Source organism: Molossus molossus, unplaced genomic scaffold (genome assembly GCF_014108415.1).
Source record: "Molossus molossus isolate mMolMol1 unplaced genomic scaffold, mMolMol1.p scaffold_m16_p_1, whole genome shotgun sequence".
Classification (NCBI taxonomy): Eukaryota; Metazoa; Chordata; class Mammalia; order Chiroptera; family Molossidae; genus Molossus; species Molossus molossus.
In genome coordinates, this window is record NW_023425344.1 from 95,506,640 (window position 1) to 95,521,095 (window position 14,456).

Here is a 14,456-nt window from a genome sequence, read left to right on the forward strand (position 1 = left end):
AAGCTCCTGAGGCTGCAGACTGATTTGGTTTCAGATTGGATCATAATGGGGCATTTAAGGAACCTAAAATGATTGCTTTCTAAACTATGGGGGAGAGCCACATTCACTGAGGTCCCGGTTTTTCTTTGGTCCAGTTGCTTTAGGCCTGTCTCTGAACCTGTGGGTACACACTGACTTGTACAGCCATCATTAATTGCTTCCTTCATTCATCCACTCAACAAATGTTTATGGTGGGCCTGCTCTGGACCAGGGATACTGCCAGTCAACACCTTTGAAATGTCTTGGGAAATGATCTCTAGTCCCAGTTTCCTCCTGTCTACCATGATGACCTCTGTGAAAGGTCTCCATCACCTCCCCATTCCTAGGGCAAGTTATTTAATTTGTCCTAGGGCAAGTTATTTAATTTCTCTGAGATTCTTTGCTTATCTCTAGAATAACAAAGATTAGAGATAATCTGTTTAAAGTACCTAACAATGCCTGGTACCTTCAGTAAGAGGTAGCTGTTATGAATTTATTGGCTAAGAATAAAAGTGGCTAGTACAAAAAAAAAAAGTGGCTAGTACTTCTTGGGCTCTGTTTGTTTTTTTAATCCTCCCCTGAGGATATTTTTCTATTTATCTTCAGATAGAGTGGAAGGGCATGGGGGGGGGAGAAACATTCATGTGAGAGAGACACATGGATTGGTTGCCTCCCGCACGACCCCGACCAGGGCCAGGGATGAACTGCAACCAAGGTACATGCCCTTGACCGGAATCGAACCCTTTGACTCTTTCGTCCACGGGCTGACACTCTAACCACTGAGCTAACCAGCCAGGGCATTTTTTTTTTAAAGGTCTCACATATTTATTACTGATCCAACCTACTAGTACAGAAACATATTAACATAAAATAATTCTTCCAGTAATTTCCCGATAAAACACACCCAACTGTCCAGATAGTAGCGATCTTTTCAGTGATATGGTAAGATGCAAGCAACCTGGATACAGCATACGTATGTGTACCATCTCATGTGTGACCCTGTAGACCCAGCTTGGTTCTTCTCCAATGTCTCCTCTTGGAGTTGTACCTGATTTTACCACCAATTTTAATCTGAGTCCACTGGGGAATGGGTCAATTCTGCCTTTGTTTTTTGGCCAGGAACCTCTGGATCCTGAAAATCTTGTGAGACGACGTGGCGAAAAAGAATCAACTGCATGCACCATGATGGTGGAAAAAGAGCGATTTGGGGCTCTATCATCTCCCTAATTACCAGTGAAGAAAGTAAGACACAGAGAGGCTCTTAAATTCTTGGTCTAAGGCTATACAGCTGGAAAGTGGTGAAACTGGATTTGAACCCAGGCAGTTTGATTCCCACAAAAAGGAATAGCAGATGAAGGTGAAACAGGCAAATGCTTGACCTTTGCCTGGCACTATGCTGTTTTTGGGCTACTTGTCCAAATCCCAACAGTTTGTTCCCTACTGTGCTGAAAGATCATGTCTATGTTAATGTCAGAAATATCCAAACCTGTAGGGAATTTTTATAGGAGTTTATTTGAGCCAAGCCAACTACCTATGCTGGGGAGCAACATCTCAAATGCTCTGGAGAATAACAGTTTTGCAGCTCTTTTTATGCATTTGAAATTAAGGAGCAAAGATTCAGTGGAGGTAGGAAAAGCAAGGCAGGGATTGAATTACATAATAGTTAACAAGATGTGCTCTATTGAGGGTGGTTTTGGCTTATTTCAAAGGTGTGCTAACCTAGATGCACAGAAACAATGCACAGGGCTTGCTTAAGGCAAAGATAAACACTTGACTAAAGACGGATGCCTGGGGCGTAACAGCCCATCAGTCCTGCCCAGTTAGGAATTTATGATCAGATCTCCTTGTGAGTTTACTTTCCATAAAACCCCCTTTTCACCCAAAATGCAAGCAGGCCAAGGCTCCAAAAACTCTGCCAGTGTCGCATCAGATATGTGAGGGGTAAGTCTGGGCAAGATGGGCAAGCGTGAGAGTAGCCTGTGCATCGTGAACTGGAAGAGAGGAGGGGGAAGGAAGAGCAGCAGTTGGGAGTCCAGCGCGCGAGGGGGGCAGCGTGAATCCTAATGCCCCTTCCAGGAGAAGCAGGGCCTCCTGAATCACAGGCCTGACCTTTTCCCCGAGATCCCCACAGGCCAGCTCTCCCTGCCAGGCTCTGTATTTCACTCTAAAGTGCAATGGGCCTGAGCATCGACCTGCGGACCAGAGTCCCAGCTTTGATTCCGACCAAGGGCACGTACCTCGGATGCGGTTCATCCCTGGCCCTGGTTGGGGTCAGGTGGGAGGCAGCCAGTCAATGTGTCTCTCTCATACCGATGTTTCTTTCTCTTTCTCCCTCCTGCTCTATCTGATGGACAAATACCTTCGAGTGAGGATTAAAAATAAAAATAAAGTGTAGTGGGCCTGATAGAGCTGCATGCTTCCGTCAGGGGGCTACAAAGGGAAATGCAGCATGCCTCCTGCCCGGCACCCCCAGGCCTTGGGCCTCCTCTAGGCTCTGCCATACCAGCCTGAGATACGGAGCTTCGATTCCAGAGGAGCAGGGAGGCAAGACTGCCTGTACTCTCACTGGCTCAGCTGGACAGTGCCCAAGTGTGGGTGAAATTTGTCGTCCAGTCCAGAAGCCTGGGCCAGGGCCAGGGCCAGGAGGGCAAAGAGCCGAGTCTGCCAGATAGTGCAATCCTTTACCAAAGCCTCATGGTGCCTATTTGCTCCACAGCAGGGTCAACCGAGTGGCTGTCTGTTCTCCTGGATACACTCTGTTGACCTTAGGCCCAGAAAGTGGACATGGCAGAGACCTGCAGGGTCTGGAGCACCAGAGCCGTGAATGAACACATGTACACACACAGGCCCCCAATCTCATCCCCAGGTGACCTAGTCCTCACACGTCACACCTGCTCTTCTCAGCTGGGGACTTCCAGTCTCTGACGGGTGAAGGGACTGGGTGGGATCAAGGAACTTTCAGGGGACTTTATCCTGTGATAGCAGGCAGAGGGAATGTTCTCTGGAAACTACCTAGCAGTTTGGTATCCTAAAAATTTATCCAGCCTTCCTTCAGAAGGTCAACCTAGGTCTTCATTTTAAAAAACAAACAAAAAATGTTTCAAGACTGCTAAACCGCCTGTTATAGCTACCTAGGAAAAAGGCTGCAGACACAGCAGCAGAAATACCAATTTTACGGGGCTCTCTTATTGTAGACACTTGATTTTGATTTCTTCAAAATACCTCCAAATTCCACAACAGTTTGGTTTACTAATAGTTCCCCATACATTCATCCCTTGATTCCTCAACAAGATATAAAATATTTATATGCAGGTGCCATATATATCTTCTTACTCCCATAGGCCCAGCCTGAAGCTCAGCACATGCTGGCCCTGTGACTAGATGTGGTGACAGTCATTCAGAATCTTTATTGGCTAAACACTGTAATCACTTGAGAAGCTTTTAAAAAATTTGCAAAGCATAAGGCTTACCCAGAAGTTCTGATTTAATTGCTCTAGCATGGGGTTTACACCTTGGGTACAGTTGGCCCTTGAACAACGTGGGTTTGAATGGCATGGGTCCACTTATAAGTGGATTTTTTTTTTTTTATGAGGGGGAGGGAGGGAGGAAGAGAAGGAGAGGGAGGAAGAGAGGAAGGGAGGAAGAGAGGAAGAGAGGAAGGGAGGAAGAGAAGGAGAAAGGGAGAGGGAGAGAAAAAGGGATCTATATGTGGATTTTTTCAATAAGTAAATGTATTTTCTCTTCCTTATGATTTTTATTTTTGTTAAAAAAAATTTTTTTCTTTATTGATTTTGAGATAGAGGAAGGGAAAGGGAGGGAGAGATAGAAACGTCGATGAGAGAGAACTTCAATTGGCTACCTCCTGCATGTCCCCCACTGGGGAATGGCCCACAACCTGGGCATGTGCCCTGACTGGGAATCGAATCAGTGACCTCTTGGTGCAGGGGTCGATGCTCAACCACTGAGCCACATGGGCTGGGCTTCCTTATGACTTTTTTTTTTTTTCATCAGATAGAGTGGGAGGGAGGGACGGAGGGGTGGGGGAGAGAGAGCGAGAGAGAGAAACATTGATGTGATAGAGCCACATCTACTGGTCGCCTCCCGCACGACCTGACTAGGGCCAGGGACGAACCGCAACCGAGGTACGTGCTCTTGACTGGAATCAAACCCTCAACTCATTGGTTTGCGGGCCAAACTGGCCAGGGTTTCTTTATGAGTTTTTTTTTTTTTATCCTCACCGGAGGACATTTTTCCATTTTTTGTTCAGGTAGAGTGGGAGGGAGAGAGAGGAACAGAGAGAGAGAGAGAGAGAGAGAGAAACATCGATGTGAAAGGAACACATCGAGTGGCTGCCACCTGCACAATCGACCAGGGCCAGGGACAAACTGCAACCGAGGTACGTGCCCTTAGCGGGAACCGAACCCGGGTCTCTCAGGACCGCAGGCGGACGCTCTAACCGCTGAGCCAAACCGGCCAGGGCTCTTTATGAGTTTTTAAATAACATTTTCTTCTCTCTAGCTTTTTTAATTGTTAGAATAGAGTATATAATACATGTAACATGCAATATATGTGTTAATCCATTATCTAAGTTATTGGTAAGGCTTCTGGTTGATGGTAGGCTATTAATAAGTAGTTAAGTTTTTGAGGAGTCAAACATTATACATGGAGCCCTGGCCAGTGGGGCTCAGATGGTTGGAGCATCATCACGTACACTGAAAGATTGTGGGTTCGATTCTGGTCAGGGCACATACCCAGGTTGTAGGTCTGGTCCCTGGTTGGGGTGCATACAAGAGGCAACCTATCTATGTTTCTCTCTTAGAAGAAATACTTAGGTGAACAGATTGTGTCCCAGGTGGCTTCCTAGTGAATCTCTTATCTGCACGGAAAACCTTCCAGTTCTTTCCTTGAATCCTCATTTGATCCCTCATTGTTTATAGAAACAACTGCTGGGTTAACCTGTAACCCATTTACAAAGCATCGCAGGTGTGCTGTTTCTGCAGGTGACTCAGCTCATCCACTTTACACTTGAGTGTCCAGTGTGTCTGACCTGGGCCGGAGTTCAGGGGCGCACACTGTTGGGAGCCTGTGATACCCACTGTTGAGTCATCATTTTAGGCAAAGCCTTCCAAATTATACTCCCAGAGATCATGATGTGACAGGGCCGAGCAGTTCCGTTCTCTCTTTCATGTGGAAAGGGCTGAACTGACCCATGTGCTCTCCAACAAGGGTACTTCATCTCTGAGACGACACAGAGGGACCTCTCAGTTATGGCATCCTTTGGAAAAAAGCCCCTTTTAGTATGATGTAACATGTCAATACATTTGAACACATTGTAGGAAGTGACAGAAGTACCCCTATTTAGGCACAGCCTTGCTCTGTCCCCAGATGACCCAAAGCTAAGCTGCTGGGACCCAGGAATTTCCTCTTTTTCCTCCAACTTCCAACGTTGGGCTCCTGAGTTCTAATTGTGAATTAGCTAGGTACCTGTTTACTGTACCCTACTGTTTTGGTTAGAGTGTTATCTAACCCAAATTTGCATTGGAGGTCAAACTGAGAACTGACAGCCTCCGTCTTCCACCAGGCAAATGTTTCAGGACCAGCAAATAGGTGAGGAGGAGAGGCGAGGGTTGATGACCTCAGGCTCACTGGCTGGGAAGTTGAACTTCCTGGGCTTGGGGTGGAGGGCTCCCAGTTAGCCTCTTCCCCTGGGTGACATAGGGGTTCCCCAGTGGCCCCTTCTTCCCTAGGTTCCCTAGCAGACCTTCTCTACCTCAGACCCGCTGACCTTCCTTTTTTCTTGCCCTCTATAACCAGCTTCATATATATTCCTTAAAAAAAAGTTTTATTTCAGGAGGCCAGTGAGCACAGTGGTTAATAGCATAGTTAATTTCAATTTTTTGATCTGACACGTCTGGATTAGAACCCCTGTTGTGTGACATGCTGTAAGATTTTACCTCTCAACATGGATTTACTCATCTGAAAAATGGTGACACTATTACTTACCTGATGGAGTTGTTGAGAAAAATATATGTAAAACCTTAGCACAGAGGACCTGGTTTATATTAGTAGATTTTTTTTTTTTAAATCCCCACCCAAGGGTATGTTTATTGATTTTAGAGAGAGAAACATTGATATGAGAGAAACGTCCACCGACTGCCTTCTGTATGCACCCCGACTGGGGATTGGCCCCGAAACCTAGGTATGTGCCCTGACTGGGAATCAAACTCCCAACCTTTTGGTGTACCAGATGATGAGCCACCCTGCCAGGGCTGTATTAGTTGAAGTTTATGACATTCATGACATATTGACTAGTTAGGAATGCTTTTGGCTCTAGGTAACTGAATACCTGACCGATAGTAGGTTAAACCAAAAGGATGTTGTTTATTGCTTACTGTAATGAACTGGTTACATGATCACATGCTGACAAGTTACCTGCAGGGGGAGTGGGGATGGGTGCAGGGTGGGGGTGGGTGGGAGGATGAGCCCAATCACAACTCATCACTGTGGATGGGATGGGAGGCAACTTATTTGAAATTGGGGATCTCTGCCACCCCCCATCTGCCAAATCAAGGTTCAGTCAGCCAGGAAGAAATGTGGGGGTGGCTGCAGGGCCACAATGAATAGTGTCTCCACATAAATTGAAATAAATCTCAGCTTTTTAAATTTTACAGTTAACACATGTTATTTAATTTAGTTACGGAAGGGAAACCAGAGATAAATTCAAGAATGGCATTGTGTTATTAACCAATGTCACTTCAACAAATTCAATTTAAAAAATTGCAAGAAAAAATAAGAATGGTGTTGTATATGTTTGGGTTGGAGACTGAAGTATAAACATCATTGGTTTTGTCTGAGTGAAAGCCTAATATCTTTTCTGACTCTTTTTATAATAAAAGACTTTGTATCTCTTGAAAGGTGTTTGTTGAAAATTGTCATTATACTTTGATTTTTTTTCTTTTTAATCCTCGCCTGAGGATATTTCTATTTATCTCCAGATAGGGTGGGAGGGAGGAAGAGAGAGAAACATTGATGTGATAGAGCCACATCGACTGGTTGCCTCCTGCACGACCAGACCAGGGCTGGGGACTAACCGCAACTGAGGTACGTGCCCTTGGCGGGAATCAAACCCACGACTCTTGGTCCTCGGGCTGATGCTCTAACTACTGAGCAAACCAGCCAGAGTGTAAATATACTTTATATTTCAACATTAGGTTTTGAAATTTTAGAGATATCTTTTTTTTTTTTTTATGAATTTTTATTTATTTTTTTGTTACAGATATTTTACCTTTTTACCCCATTGGCACCCCCCACCCCACCCCCCCTCCACCCTGTCCCCGGCTTAGTTGTCCATGTCCATTGGTCATGCATACATGCATATAAGTTCTGTGGTTTATCTCTTCCCACCCCCCCACCCCCCATCCCCTCTTCTGAGGGATGTCAGTCTGTGCCCTACTTCCATGTGTCTGGGTCTACTGTATTCCTCAGACTGTTATGTTCATTATATTCCGTATATAAGTGAGATCATGTGGTATTTGTCTTTTTCTGCTTGGCCTCTTTCACTTAGGATAGAGATATCTTTGATTTGTTGTATAAGAAGTGTGATCAGCCCTGGCTGGTATAACTAATGGTTAGAACATCAGCCCTTGCACCAAAGGGTGGGTTTGATTCCAGGGCCCCAGTCAAGGCCCTGGAATTGGTTCCGGAGACAACCAATTGATGTGTCTCTCTCACATTAATGTTTCTCTCTCTTTCTGCCCCTCTCTACCTCCCTTCCACTCTCTAAAATTCAAAGGAAAATATATCCTCAGGTGAGGATTAATAAAACAAAACAAAACCAAAAAAGAACTGATCAGATGCATGCAACTTCCAAATCTATGAGGAAGGTCCTTCTGAGGTGAATGTGGAGAATTTTTTAGCATTTCATGTGCCTCATGAACCTAAAATGCTTGAGTTTTAATTTTTCTTTTCTTTCTTCTTCTTCCTCTTTTTCTTTTTGGATACGTGCTGTCGAAACGAGCACTAATTTTTCATTTTGAAATAGACTTACAGGAAAGTTGCAAAAATAGTGCAAAGCATTCCAGGATGGCCTTCACACAGAGTTTGCAAAAGTTAACATTTTACCCTATTTGCTTTATCATTTTCTCTCAATCTTTCCCTCACGCCTCTGCTTGCTTGCTTTCTTTCTCTCTTTCTTTCTTTCTCTCTCTCTCTCTCTCTCTCTCTCTCTCTCTCTCTCTCTCTCTCCTTCCTTCCTTCCTTCCACCCACCCTAAGTACCTCATATAAGTGGAGTAATAACAATATTTGTCTTTTTGTGGCTGGCTTATTTTAGTTAGTGTGATGGACTCAAGATTCATCTATGTTGTAACATAAGACAGGATTTTCTTCCTTTTTATTAATTAATTAATTTTTATAACATTTTTATTGATTTTTTTTTTTTTTTTGAGAGAGAGAGAAGCATCGATGTGCCCAGCCGATGTGACTCAGTGGTTGAGCATAGACTCATGCACCAAGAGGTCAATGGTTTGATTCCTGGTCAGGGCACATGCCCAGGTTGTGGGCTAAATCCTCAGTGGGCGGAGTGCAGGAGGTGGCCAGTCGATGTTCTCTCTCATTGATGTTTCTAACTCTCTCTCCTCCTTTCCTCTCTTAAAGAAAAAAGAAAGAAAGAAAGAAAGAAAGAAAGAAACATCGATGTGAGAGAGAAACATCGATTGGCTGCCTCTTGCACATCCCCTACTGGGGATCGAGCCCACAACCTGGGCATGTGCCCTGACTGGGAATGGATCCAGGGCCTCTCAGTCCATGGGAAGACGCTCAATCCATTGAGCCACATAGGCTGGGCGATTTTCTTCCTTTATAAAGGCTGAATAATATTCCATTGTATGTATAGACTGAATTTTGTTTATCCATTCATCTGTGGATGGACATTTGGGTTGCTTCTATCTTTTGGCTACTGTGAATAATGCTGTTCTGAACATGGGTGTGCAAATATTCCCTTGGGATCCAGGCCATTTCTTTCTTAGAATATCCTGAATTTTGATTTATTTGTTGCTTCTTTATGATTAGATTTAGGTTCTGCATTTTTGGCAGGAGCACCTGAGAAGTAGTGAAGTATCTTCAGCACATCCTGTTGGGAGACACATGATATCTCTGTCCCATTCCTGGTGGTGTGAACTTCGATCCCTTGCATAGGGTGGTGTCTGCCATGTTTCCCTACTGTAAAGTTACTATTTTTGTAATTAATAACTATTTTGTGGGGAGATATTTTGAGACTCTGCATATGTCCTGTTTCTTGTCAAACTTTCATCCACTTGATGATCCTTGTCTGAAATTATTATTACTATGGTGATTACCAAGTGGTGACTTACAAATTTCATCACTCCTTTTTTTAAATTTGTTGGCATTCTGCTGCAAGGAAAAGCTAACTCATCTCCCGTACTCACTTATTCATTTTATTTACAGTTGAATAGATTCTAATTTTTCCCAAGGTTATAATTTATTACTATTATTATTCGTCTTGTTGCTCAGAATGTCAGCTTTGGCCAATGGAACCCTTTGAAGCAGGCTCTTGTGCCTTTTTTGACATATCCTTCTCATTTGCTCATGATTCGTATTTCAACATCAATGTTTCCCATGCTTCCCATCTTTAAACAGTGACCAATTATGGGTATACTAAATAACTGCTATTAAATCCATCTGAAGCTCTATCATGGCCAAACCCATCACAGTGGTCAGTGATAACTCATCTGAGTGATTAGGCAGCCGAATGTCAGGAGTGCACTCATCTTGCACCCTAACTTCTGTACACTTGATACACACTCAGATGCTTTCAAGCTATTTTATATTAGTGGAAAATGTATTGGTTGGGTCCTCTGGCAAGCAGATACTAAGATGGAGTTGAAACCGCAAAAGATTTATTGGGGTAATGCTTGTGAAAGATAAAGGGAGAGGGTTGTCGCTCTAATGACTGCGGAAGGCAAGGGGGAAGGAAGGGGGAGTCGGGGAGAGCCTCATACTTCTAGGTCTCTCTGAGCAGTCTCAGATGGCCCTGTGGGGAGCTCAGTGCAAAGCTCCCTGTGGAGGAGCCCCATCATGGGCAGAACTGGCCAGGTCCTTGTGCTCAGTCATCCTTGGGAGCTGCCAGGAAGAGCATAGCCTCCATTCAGATGCTGCCTTGGATCCCGAGGGGCTGCAGCTGGAGACTCATTTACCTGCACTCCTTGCAGCTGATAAGCACGTTTTTCTTTCTTTTCTTTTTTTTTAATCTTCACCTGAGGACACTTTTTTTTTTTCATTTATCTTCAGATAGAGCGGGAGGGAGAGAGGGAGGAAGAGAGAGAGAAACATCAATGTGAGAGAGACACATCAAGTGGTTGCCACCCACACGACCCCAACGGGGGCCGGGGACAAACTGCAACCGAGGTACATGCCTTTAGTGGTAACCGAACCTGGGACTCTCTGGTCTGCGGGCCAATGCTCTAACCGTTGAGCCAAACCGTCCAGGGCTCTTTTTTTTTTTTTTAAAGGATGTTTATTAAAGCTGGGGACAGTGAAACAAGGAAGGGCCCAGAGTAACAGGAGAGGGACTAGTGGGGGAATGGGCCTAGGTTGATCTGCTTTGGCTCACTTAGAATTCAGAGAAAGGGGGGGCCTTGGCGACAAGTTCAGGGGGTTTGCCTGGGATGAACTGCCACTGCCCATTGCTGCCCTGGTTGCAGGCCTCAGGGGGTCCCTTAGAGTACAGGAGATGCATGCCTGTGGGGGAAGAAGGTGGGGAGGCCTGGGCATGCTCCTGGGAGGGCAAATGATCACTGGGGCCTTCATCTTGAGGGGTTTTCAAGGCTGGGCATTTAGGGGAGGTTTTAAGGAAGGATCTCAATAGAATGCTTGTCAGCTTTATGCTGATGTACCAAAATGAGTTTTATTCTCTTAATCTCATCTGTCCTTGGATGTGACTAATTGGATTTCTGCTGTCTGTCTCCCCGAGTAGGGTGTGGATCAGTGGTTGAGCTTCAACCCAAGCACCAAGAGGTCACCGGTTCGATTCCCGGTCAGGGCACATGCCGAGGTTGTGGGCCTGATCCCCAGTGAGGGGCATGCAGGAGGCAGCCAGTTGATGTTCTCTCCCATCGATGTTTCTAGCTCTCTCTCTCCCTCTCCTTCCTCTCTCTCTGAAATCAATAAAGAATATATATATATATATATATATATATATATATATATATATATATTTAAAAAGCTATTTACCCTCTAGTTGGGGAGGAGAAGTGTAAACCATTTACTCTTTTTTTTTTTTTTTTATCCTCACCCGAGGACATTTTTCCATTTTTTGTACAGATAGAGTGGGAGGGAGAGAGAGGACAGGAGAGAGAGAGAGAGAGAGAGAAACATCGACGTGAAGGGACACATCGAGTGGCTGCCACCCGCACGACCGACCAGGGCCGGGGACAAACTGCAACCGAAGTACGTGCCCTTAGCGGGAACCGAACCCGGGTCTCTCCGGACCGCAGGCCGATGCTCTAACCGCTGAGCCAAACTGGCCAGGGCTAAACCATTTACTCTTAAGTATCCCTGGCTTAGGAAAGATAGGATTTACTAGGTGGCTGCAAACAGCTATTGAACTGTCTGTCCCAGTCTCCCTATTCTTGTCCTGGCCTAAGACCCCCAGTGGATGCCTAAAATTGTAGATAGTACCAAACCCTATATATGTACAATGTGTTTCCTTGTGCATACATACCTGTAATAAAGTTTAATTTATAAATTAGGCACATGAAGAGGTTAACAATATCTCATAATAAAATAGAAATTTAGCCCTGGCCAGTTTGGCTCAGCGGTTGAAGCATTGGCCTGTGGACCAGAGAGTCCCAGGTTTTGTTCCCACTAGGGGCACGTACCAAAAAAAAGAAATTTAAAACAATATACTGTAATAAAAGTGAATGTTGTCTCTTCTTTCAGGGAACTCCTTGCTGAAGTCTTTGTACTGCAATCGCACAGAAACCTCATTTTCTTTTTTGTGCCCTTTTGATTTTTTTTTCTTATGACTCACCCAGTACCCTGACTCACCCACCTCCCTCTGCCTTAAGCAAGTTTTTCTTAAAGGGAGATTAGACTGGCATTCCTCTAAGGCTACCATAGGAAAAATATTTAAAGATTGTGTTTATTGATTAAGAAATTAAATATTGAAACAGAACTGTTTCTACCTGGAATGTGGATCCCATATCACACTTTTGTGACTCCCTGAGGTTTCAGTGATCAATAGATAGGGAATACTGGGATAGATGTCAAACCTCTAGTCTGGAGTATTTTATTTTATTTTTCTTTATTGATTTTAGAGAGATAGGAAGGGAAAAGGAGAGAGACCTAGAAACAGCAATGAGAGGGAACATTGATTGGCGGCCTCCTGCATGCCCTCCATTGGGGATTGGGCTCACAAGCTGGGCATGTGCCCTGACAGGGTATTGAACCAGCGACCTCCTGGTGCATGGGTCGACGCTCAACCACTGAGCCACACTGGTCAGGCTAGTCTGGAGTTTTAAGCTAGAATCTTTGATTTGCTTGAGAGGTGCCATAATAACCTTCGATATGAATGGAAAGAAACTGTAGCACAGTTTTCATTGCGATGCCAGCAGTTTGCCCTCCATGGGGCTTACCAAAGGCGTGTCTCACCCAGTATGCAACCCTGAGTTCCTTGACTACCCACGTTGATTAAATGTATGACTAAACACTAGACCAGCAGCTTTATACCCAGATTCACTTAATATTGCACTTCTAGACTTTAAGACTTTACAATGGAAAAGGACCATTGAGATCATGAGATCATTCCAGACTTGATATGCGAAGAATTCCTGCTCAAAATTATTCGGTTGGTGAGCTGGGACTGGGGCTCAGGCCCCCACAGAATCATAGGATCCCCCATCTGTAGTGCTAGCCAGAGGCCACTAATTTGATTGCCAGCTCTTGTGGGGACCCTCTGCAAAGTTTTTGACCACTAGGCATGTAGCTGCTGCTGGGAATCCTAATGGTATCCCATTGTTGTTCTTGTGGGACAGCTGAAGCTACCCTGCCTTGTGTCTTCCAGCAGGCAATTTGGTTTCAGCTCATGCGCGCAACAAAATGTATTTGTAAGTGGTTATCATTTTATCTCATAATCTTGTTCTCTATCTCACGTCTAGTTCTTTAGCTATTCCTCACAGAACATGGTTTCCAGATGGCTTGAATATCCAGCTTTTCTTTCTCTGGAGGAATACGAATTTGTTAACGCTCCCCTGAAAGGTGTTAACCAGAACTGAACACAGCACTGAAGTATGATCTTGATCTTAACACCGCGATTACAGACCACTCCACTCTCTACTTTGAATACTACTCATTAATACAGCCCAGCTGTGGTAGATTTTCAACATCTAGTCAGCAGTGTTTTCTAAAAGCTGCATTAAGCCCAGAATTTGGAGACTGCCTCCTCTGGGTCCGCATGTGAGAATAAAGGAACCTCTTCGCTTCAAAAAAAAAGCTGTATTAAAACAAATATTTTTCCTTGATCAAGCTCTATTTTTAGAATGTTTTCCACTGGCAGAAAGAAGTAGCCCGAGGGGAACAGAGAAGGGAAAGAATGCCAGTTCTGCTGTGTCAGACCCTGAGTTGCACCACTCTGGAGACTTGCACACACCACTCACGTCAGCAGGCCTTGCAACAAAGCGCCCATTCCCCACTTTCTCAACCCCGCGCTTCTGTTCTCACCAAAGTCCCGAGTCAGGGACCTCGGTTGTTTTGCTCAGGTCTTCCTCTCACCTTTGTGTGTGTGCTGTGGGAGGTCATCGATCTGTTGAGGAAACCGAGGGATGGAGACCCGATCTCAGAGCAGTCAAGATGAGAAAATGTCTGTTCATACATCTCAATCACCTACCTAGGGGAGGGTCTGGACAATGTAAAAATGCTAATCTTCATATATTTGTTGAGTACTTCATAGTGTTTCCAAGAGTGCTTTTATTCATACCATATTTGGTCCTCATAACCGACTCTTGAGGTTGGCAGGGCAGCTATTGTCCTCATTTTACAGATGAACCAACTAATTGCAACAGTAAGTGGTTGTCTGTCCACCTCTGTGCCCTGTGGTTCCTGGAGCAGTTATGGGAGCTATTTCCAGCCTATGGTGTGAGCCATACAAATATAATCATTGCAACTATAATCATTCCTTATCAAACAAACATATACTGAACACCTCCTATGTGTCTGACACTATAGTAGGCCCTGGTGATACAAAGATGAACAGCTGTCACCCTGGTCAGTTTGGCTCAGCAGTAGAGCATTGGCTGGTGGATCAATGAGTCTTGGGTTCGATTCTGGCCAAGGGCATGTACCTTGGTTTCGGTTCGTCCCTGGGCCTGGTCAGGGTCGCACGGGAGGCCACCAGTCAATGTGTCCTTCTCACATCAATGTTTC

General features: G+C 44.7%; 1 protein-coding gene and 1 pseudogene across 1 annotated transcript in view; one reads left to right on the forward strand and one right to left on the reverse strand.

Annotated features, from left to right (window-relative positions):
• Positions 1-14,456, forward strand: part of PFKFB3 (6-phosphofructo-2-kinase/fructose-2,6-biphosphatase 3) — an 87,281-nt gene that overhangs the window by 32,465 nt on the left and 40,360 nt on the right. The window lies entirely within an intron of this gene.
• LOC118637766 lies at positions 1,006-2,714 on the reverse strand (annotated as a pseudogene).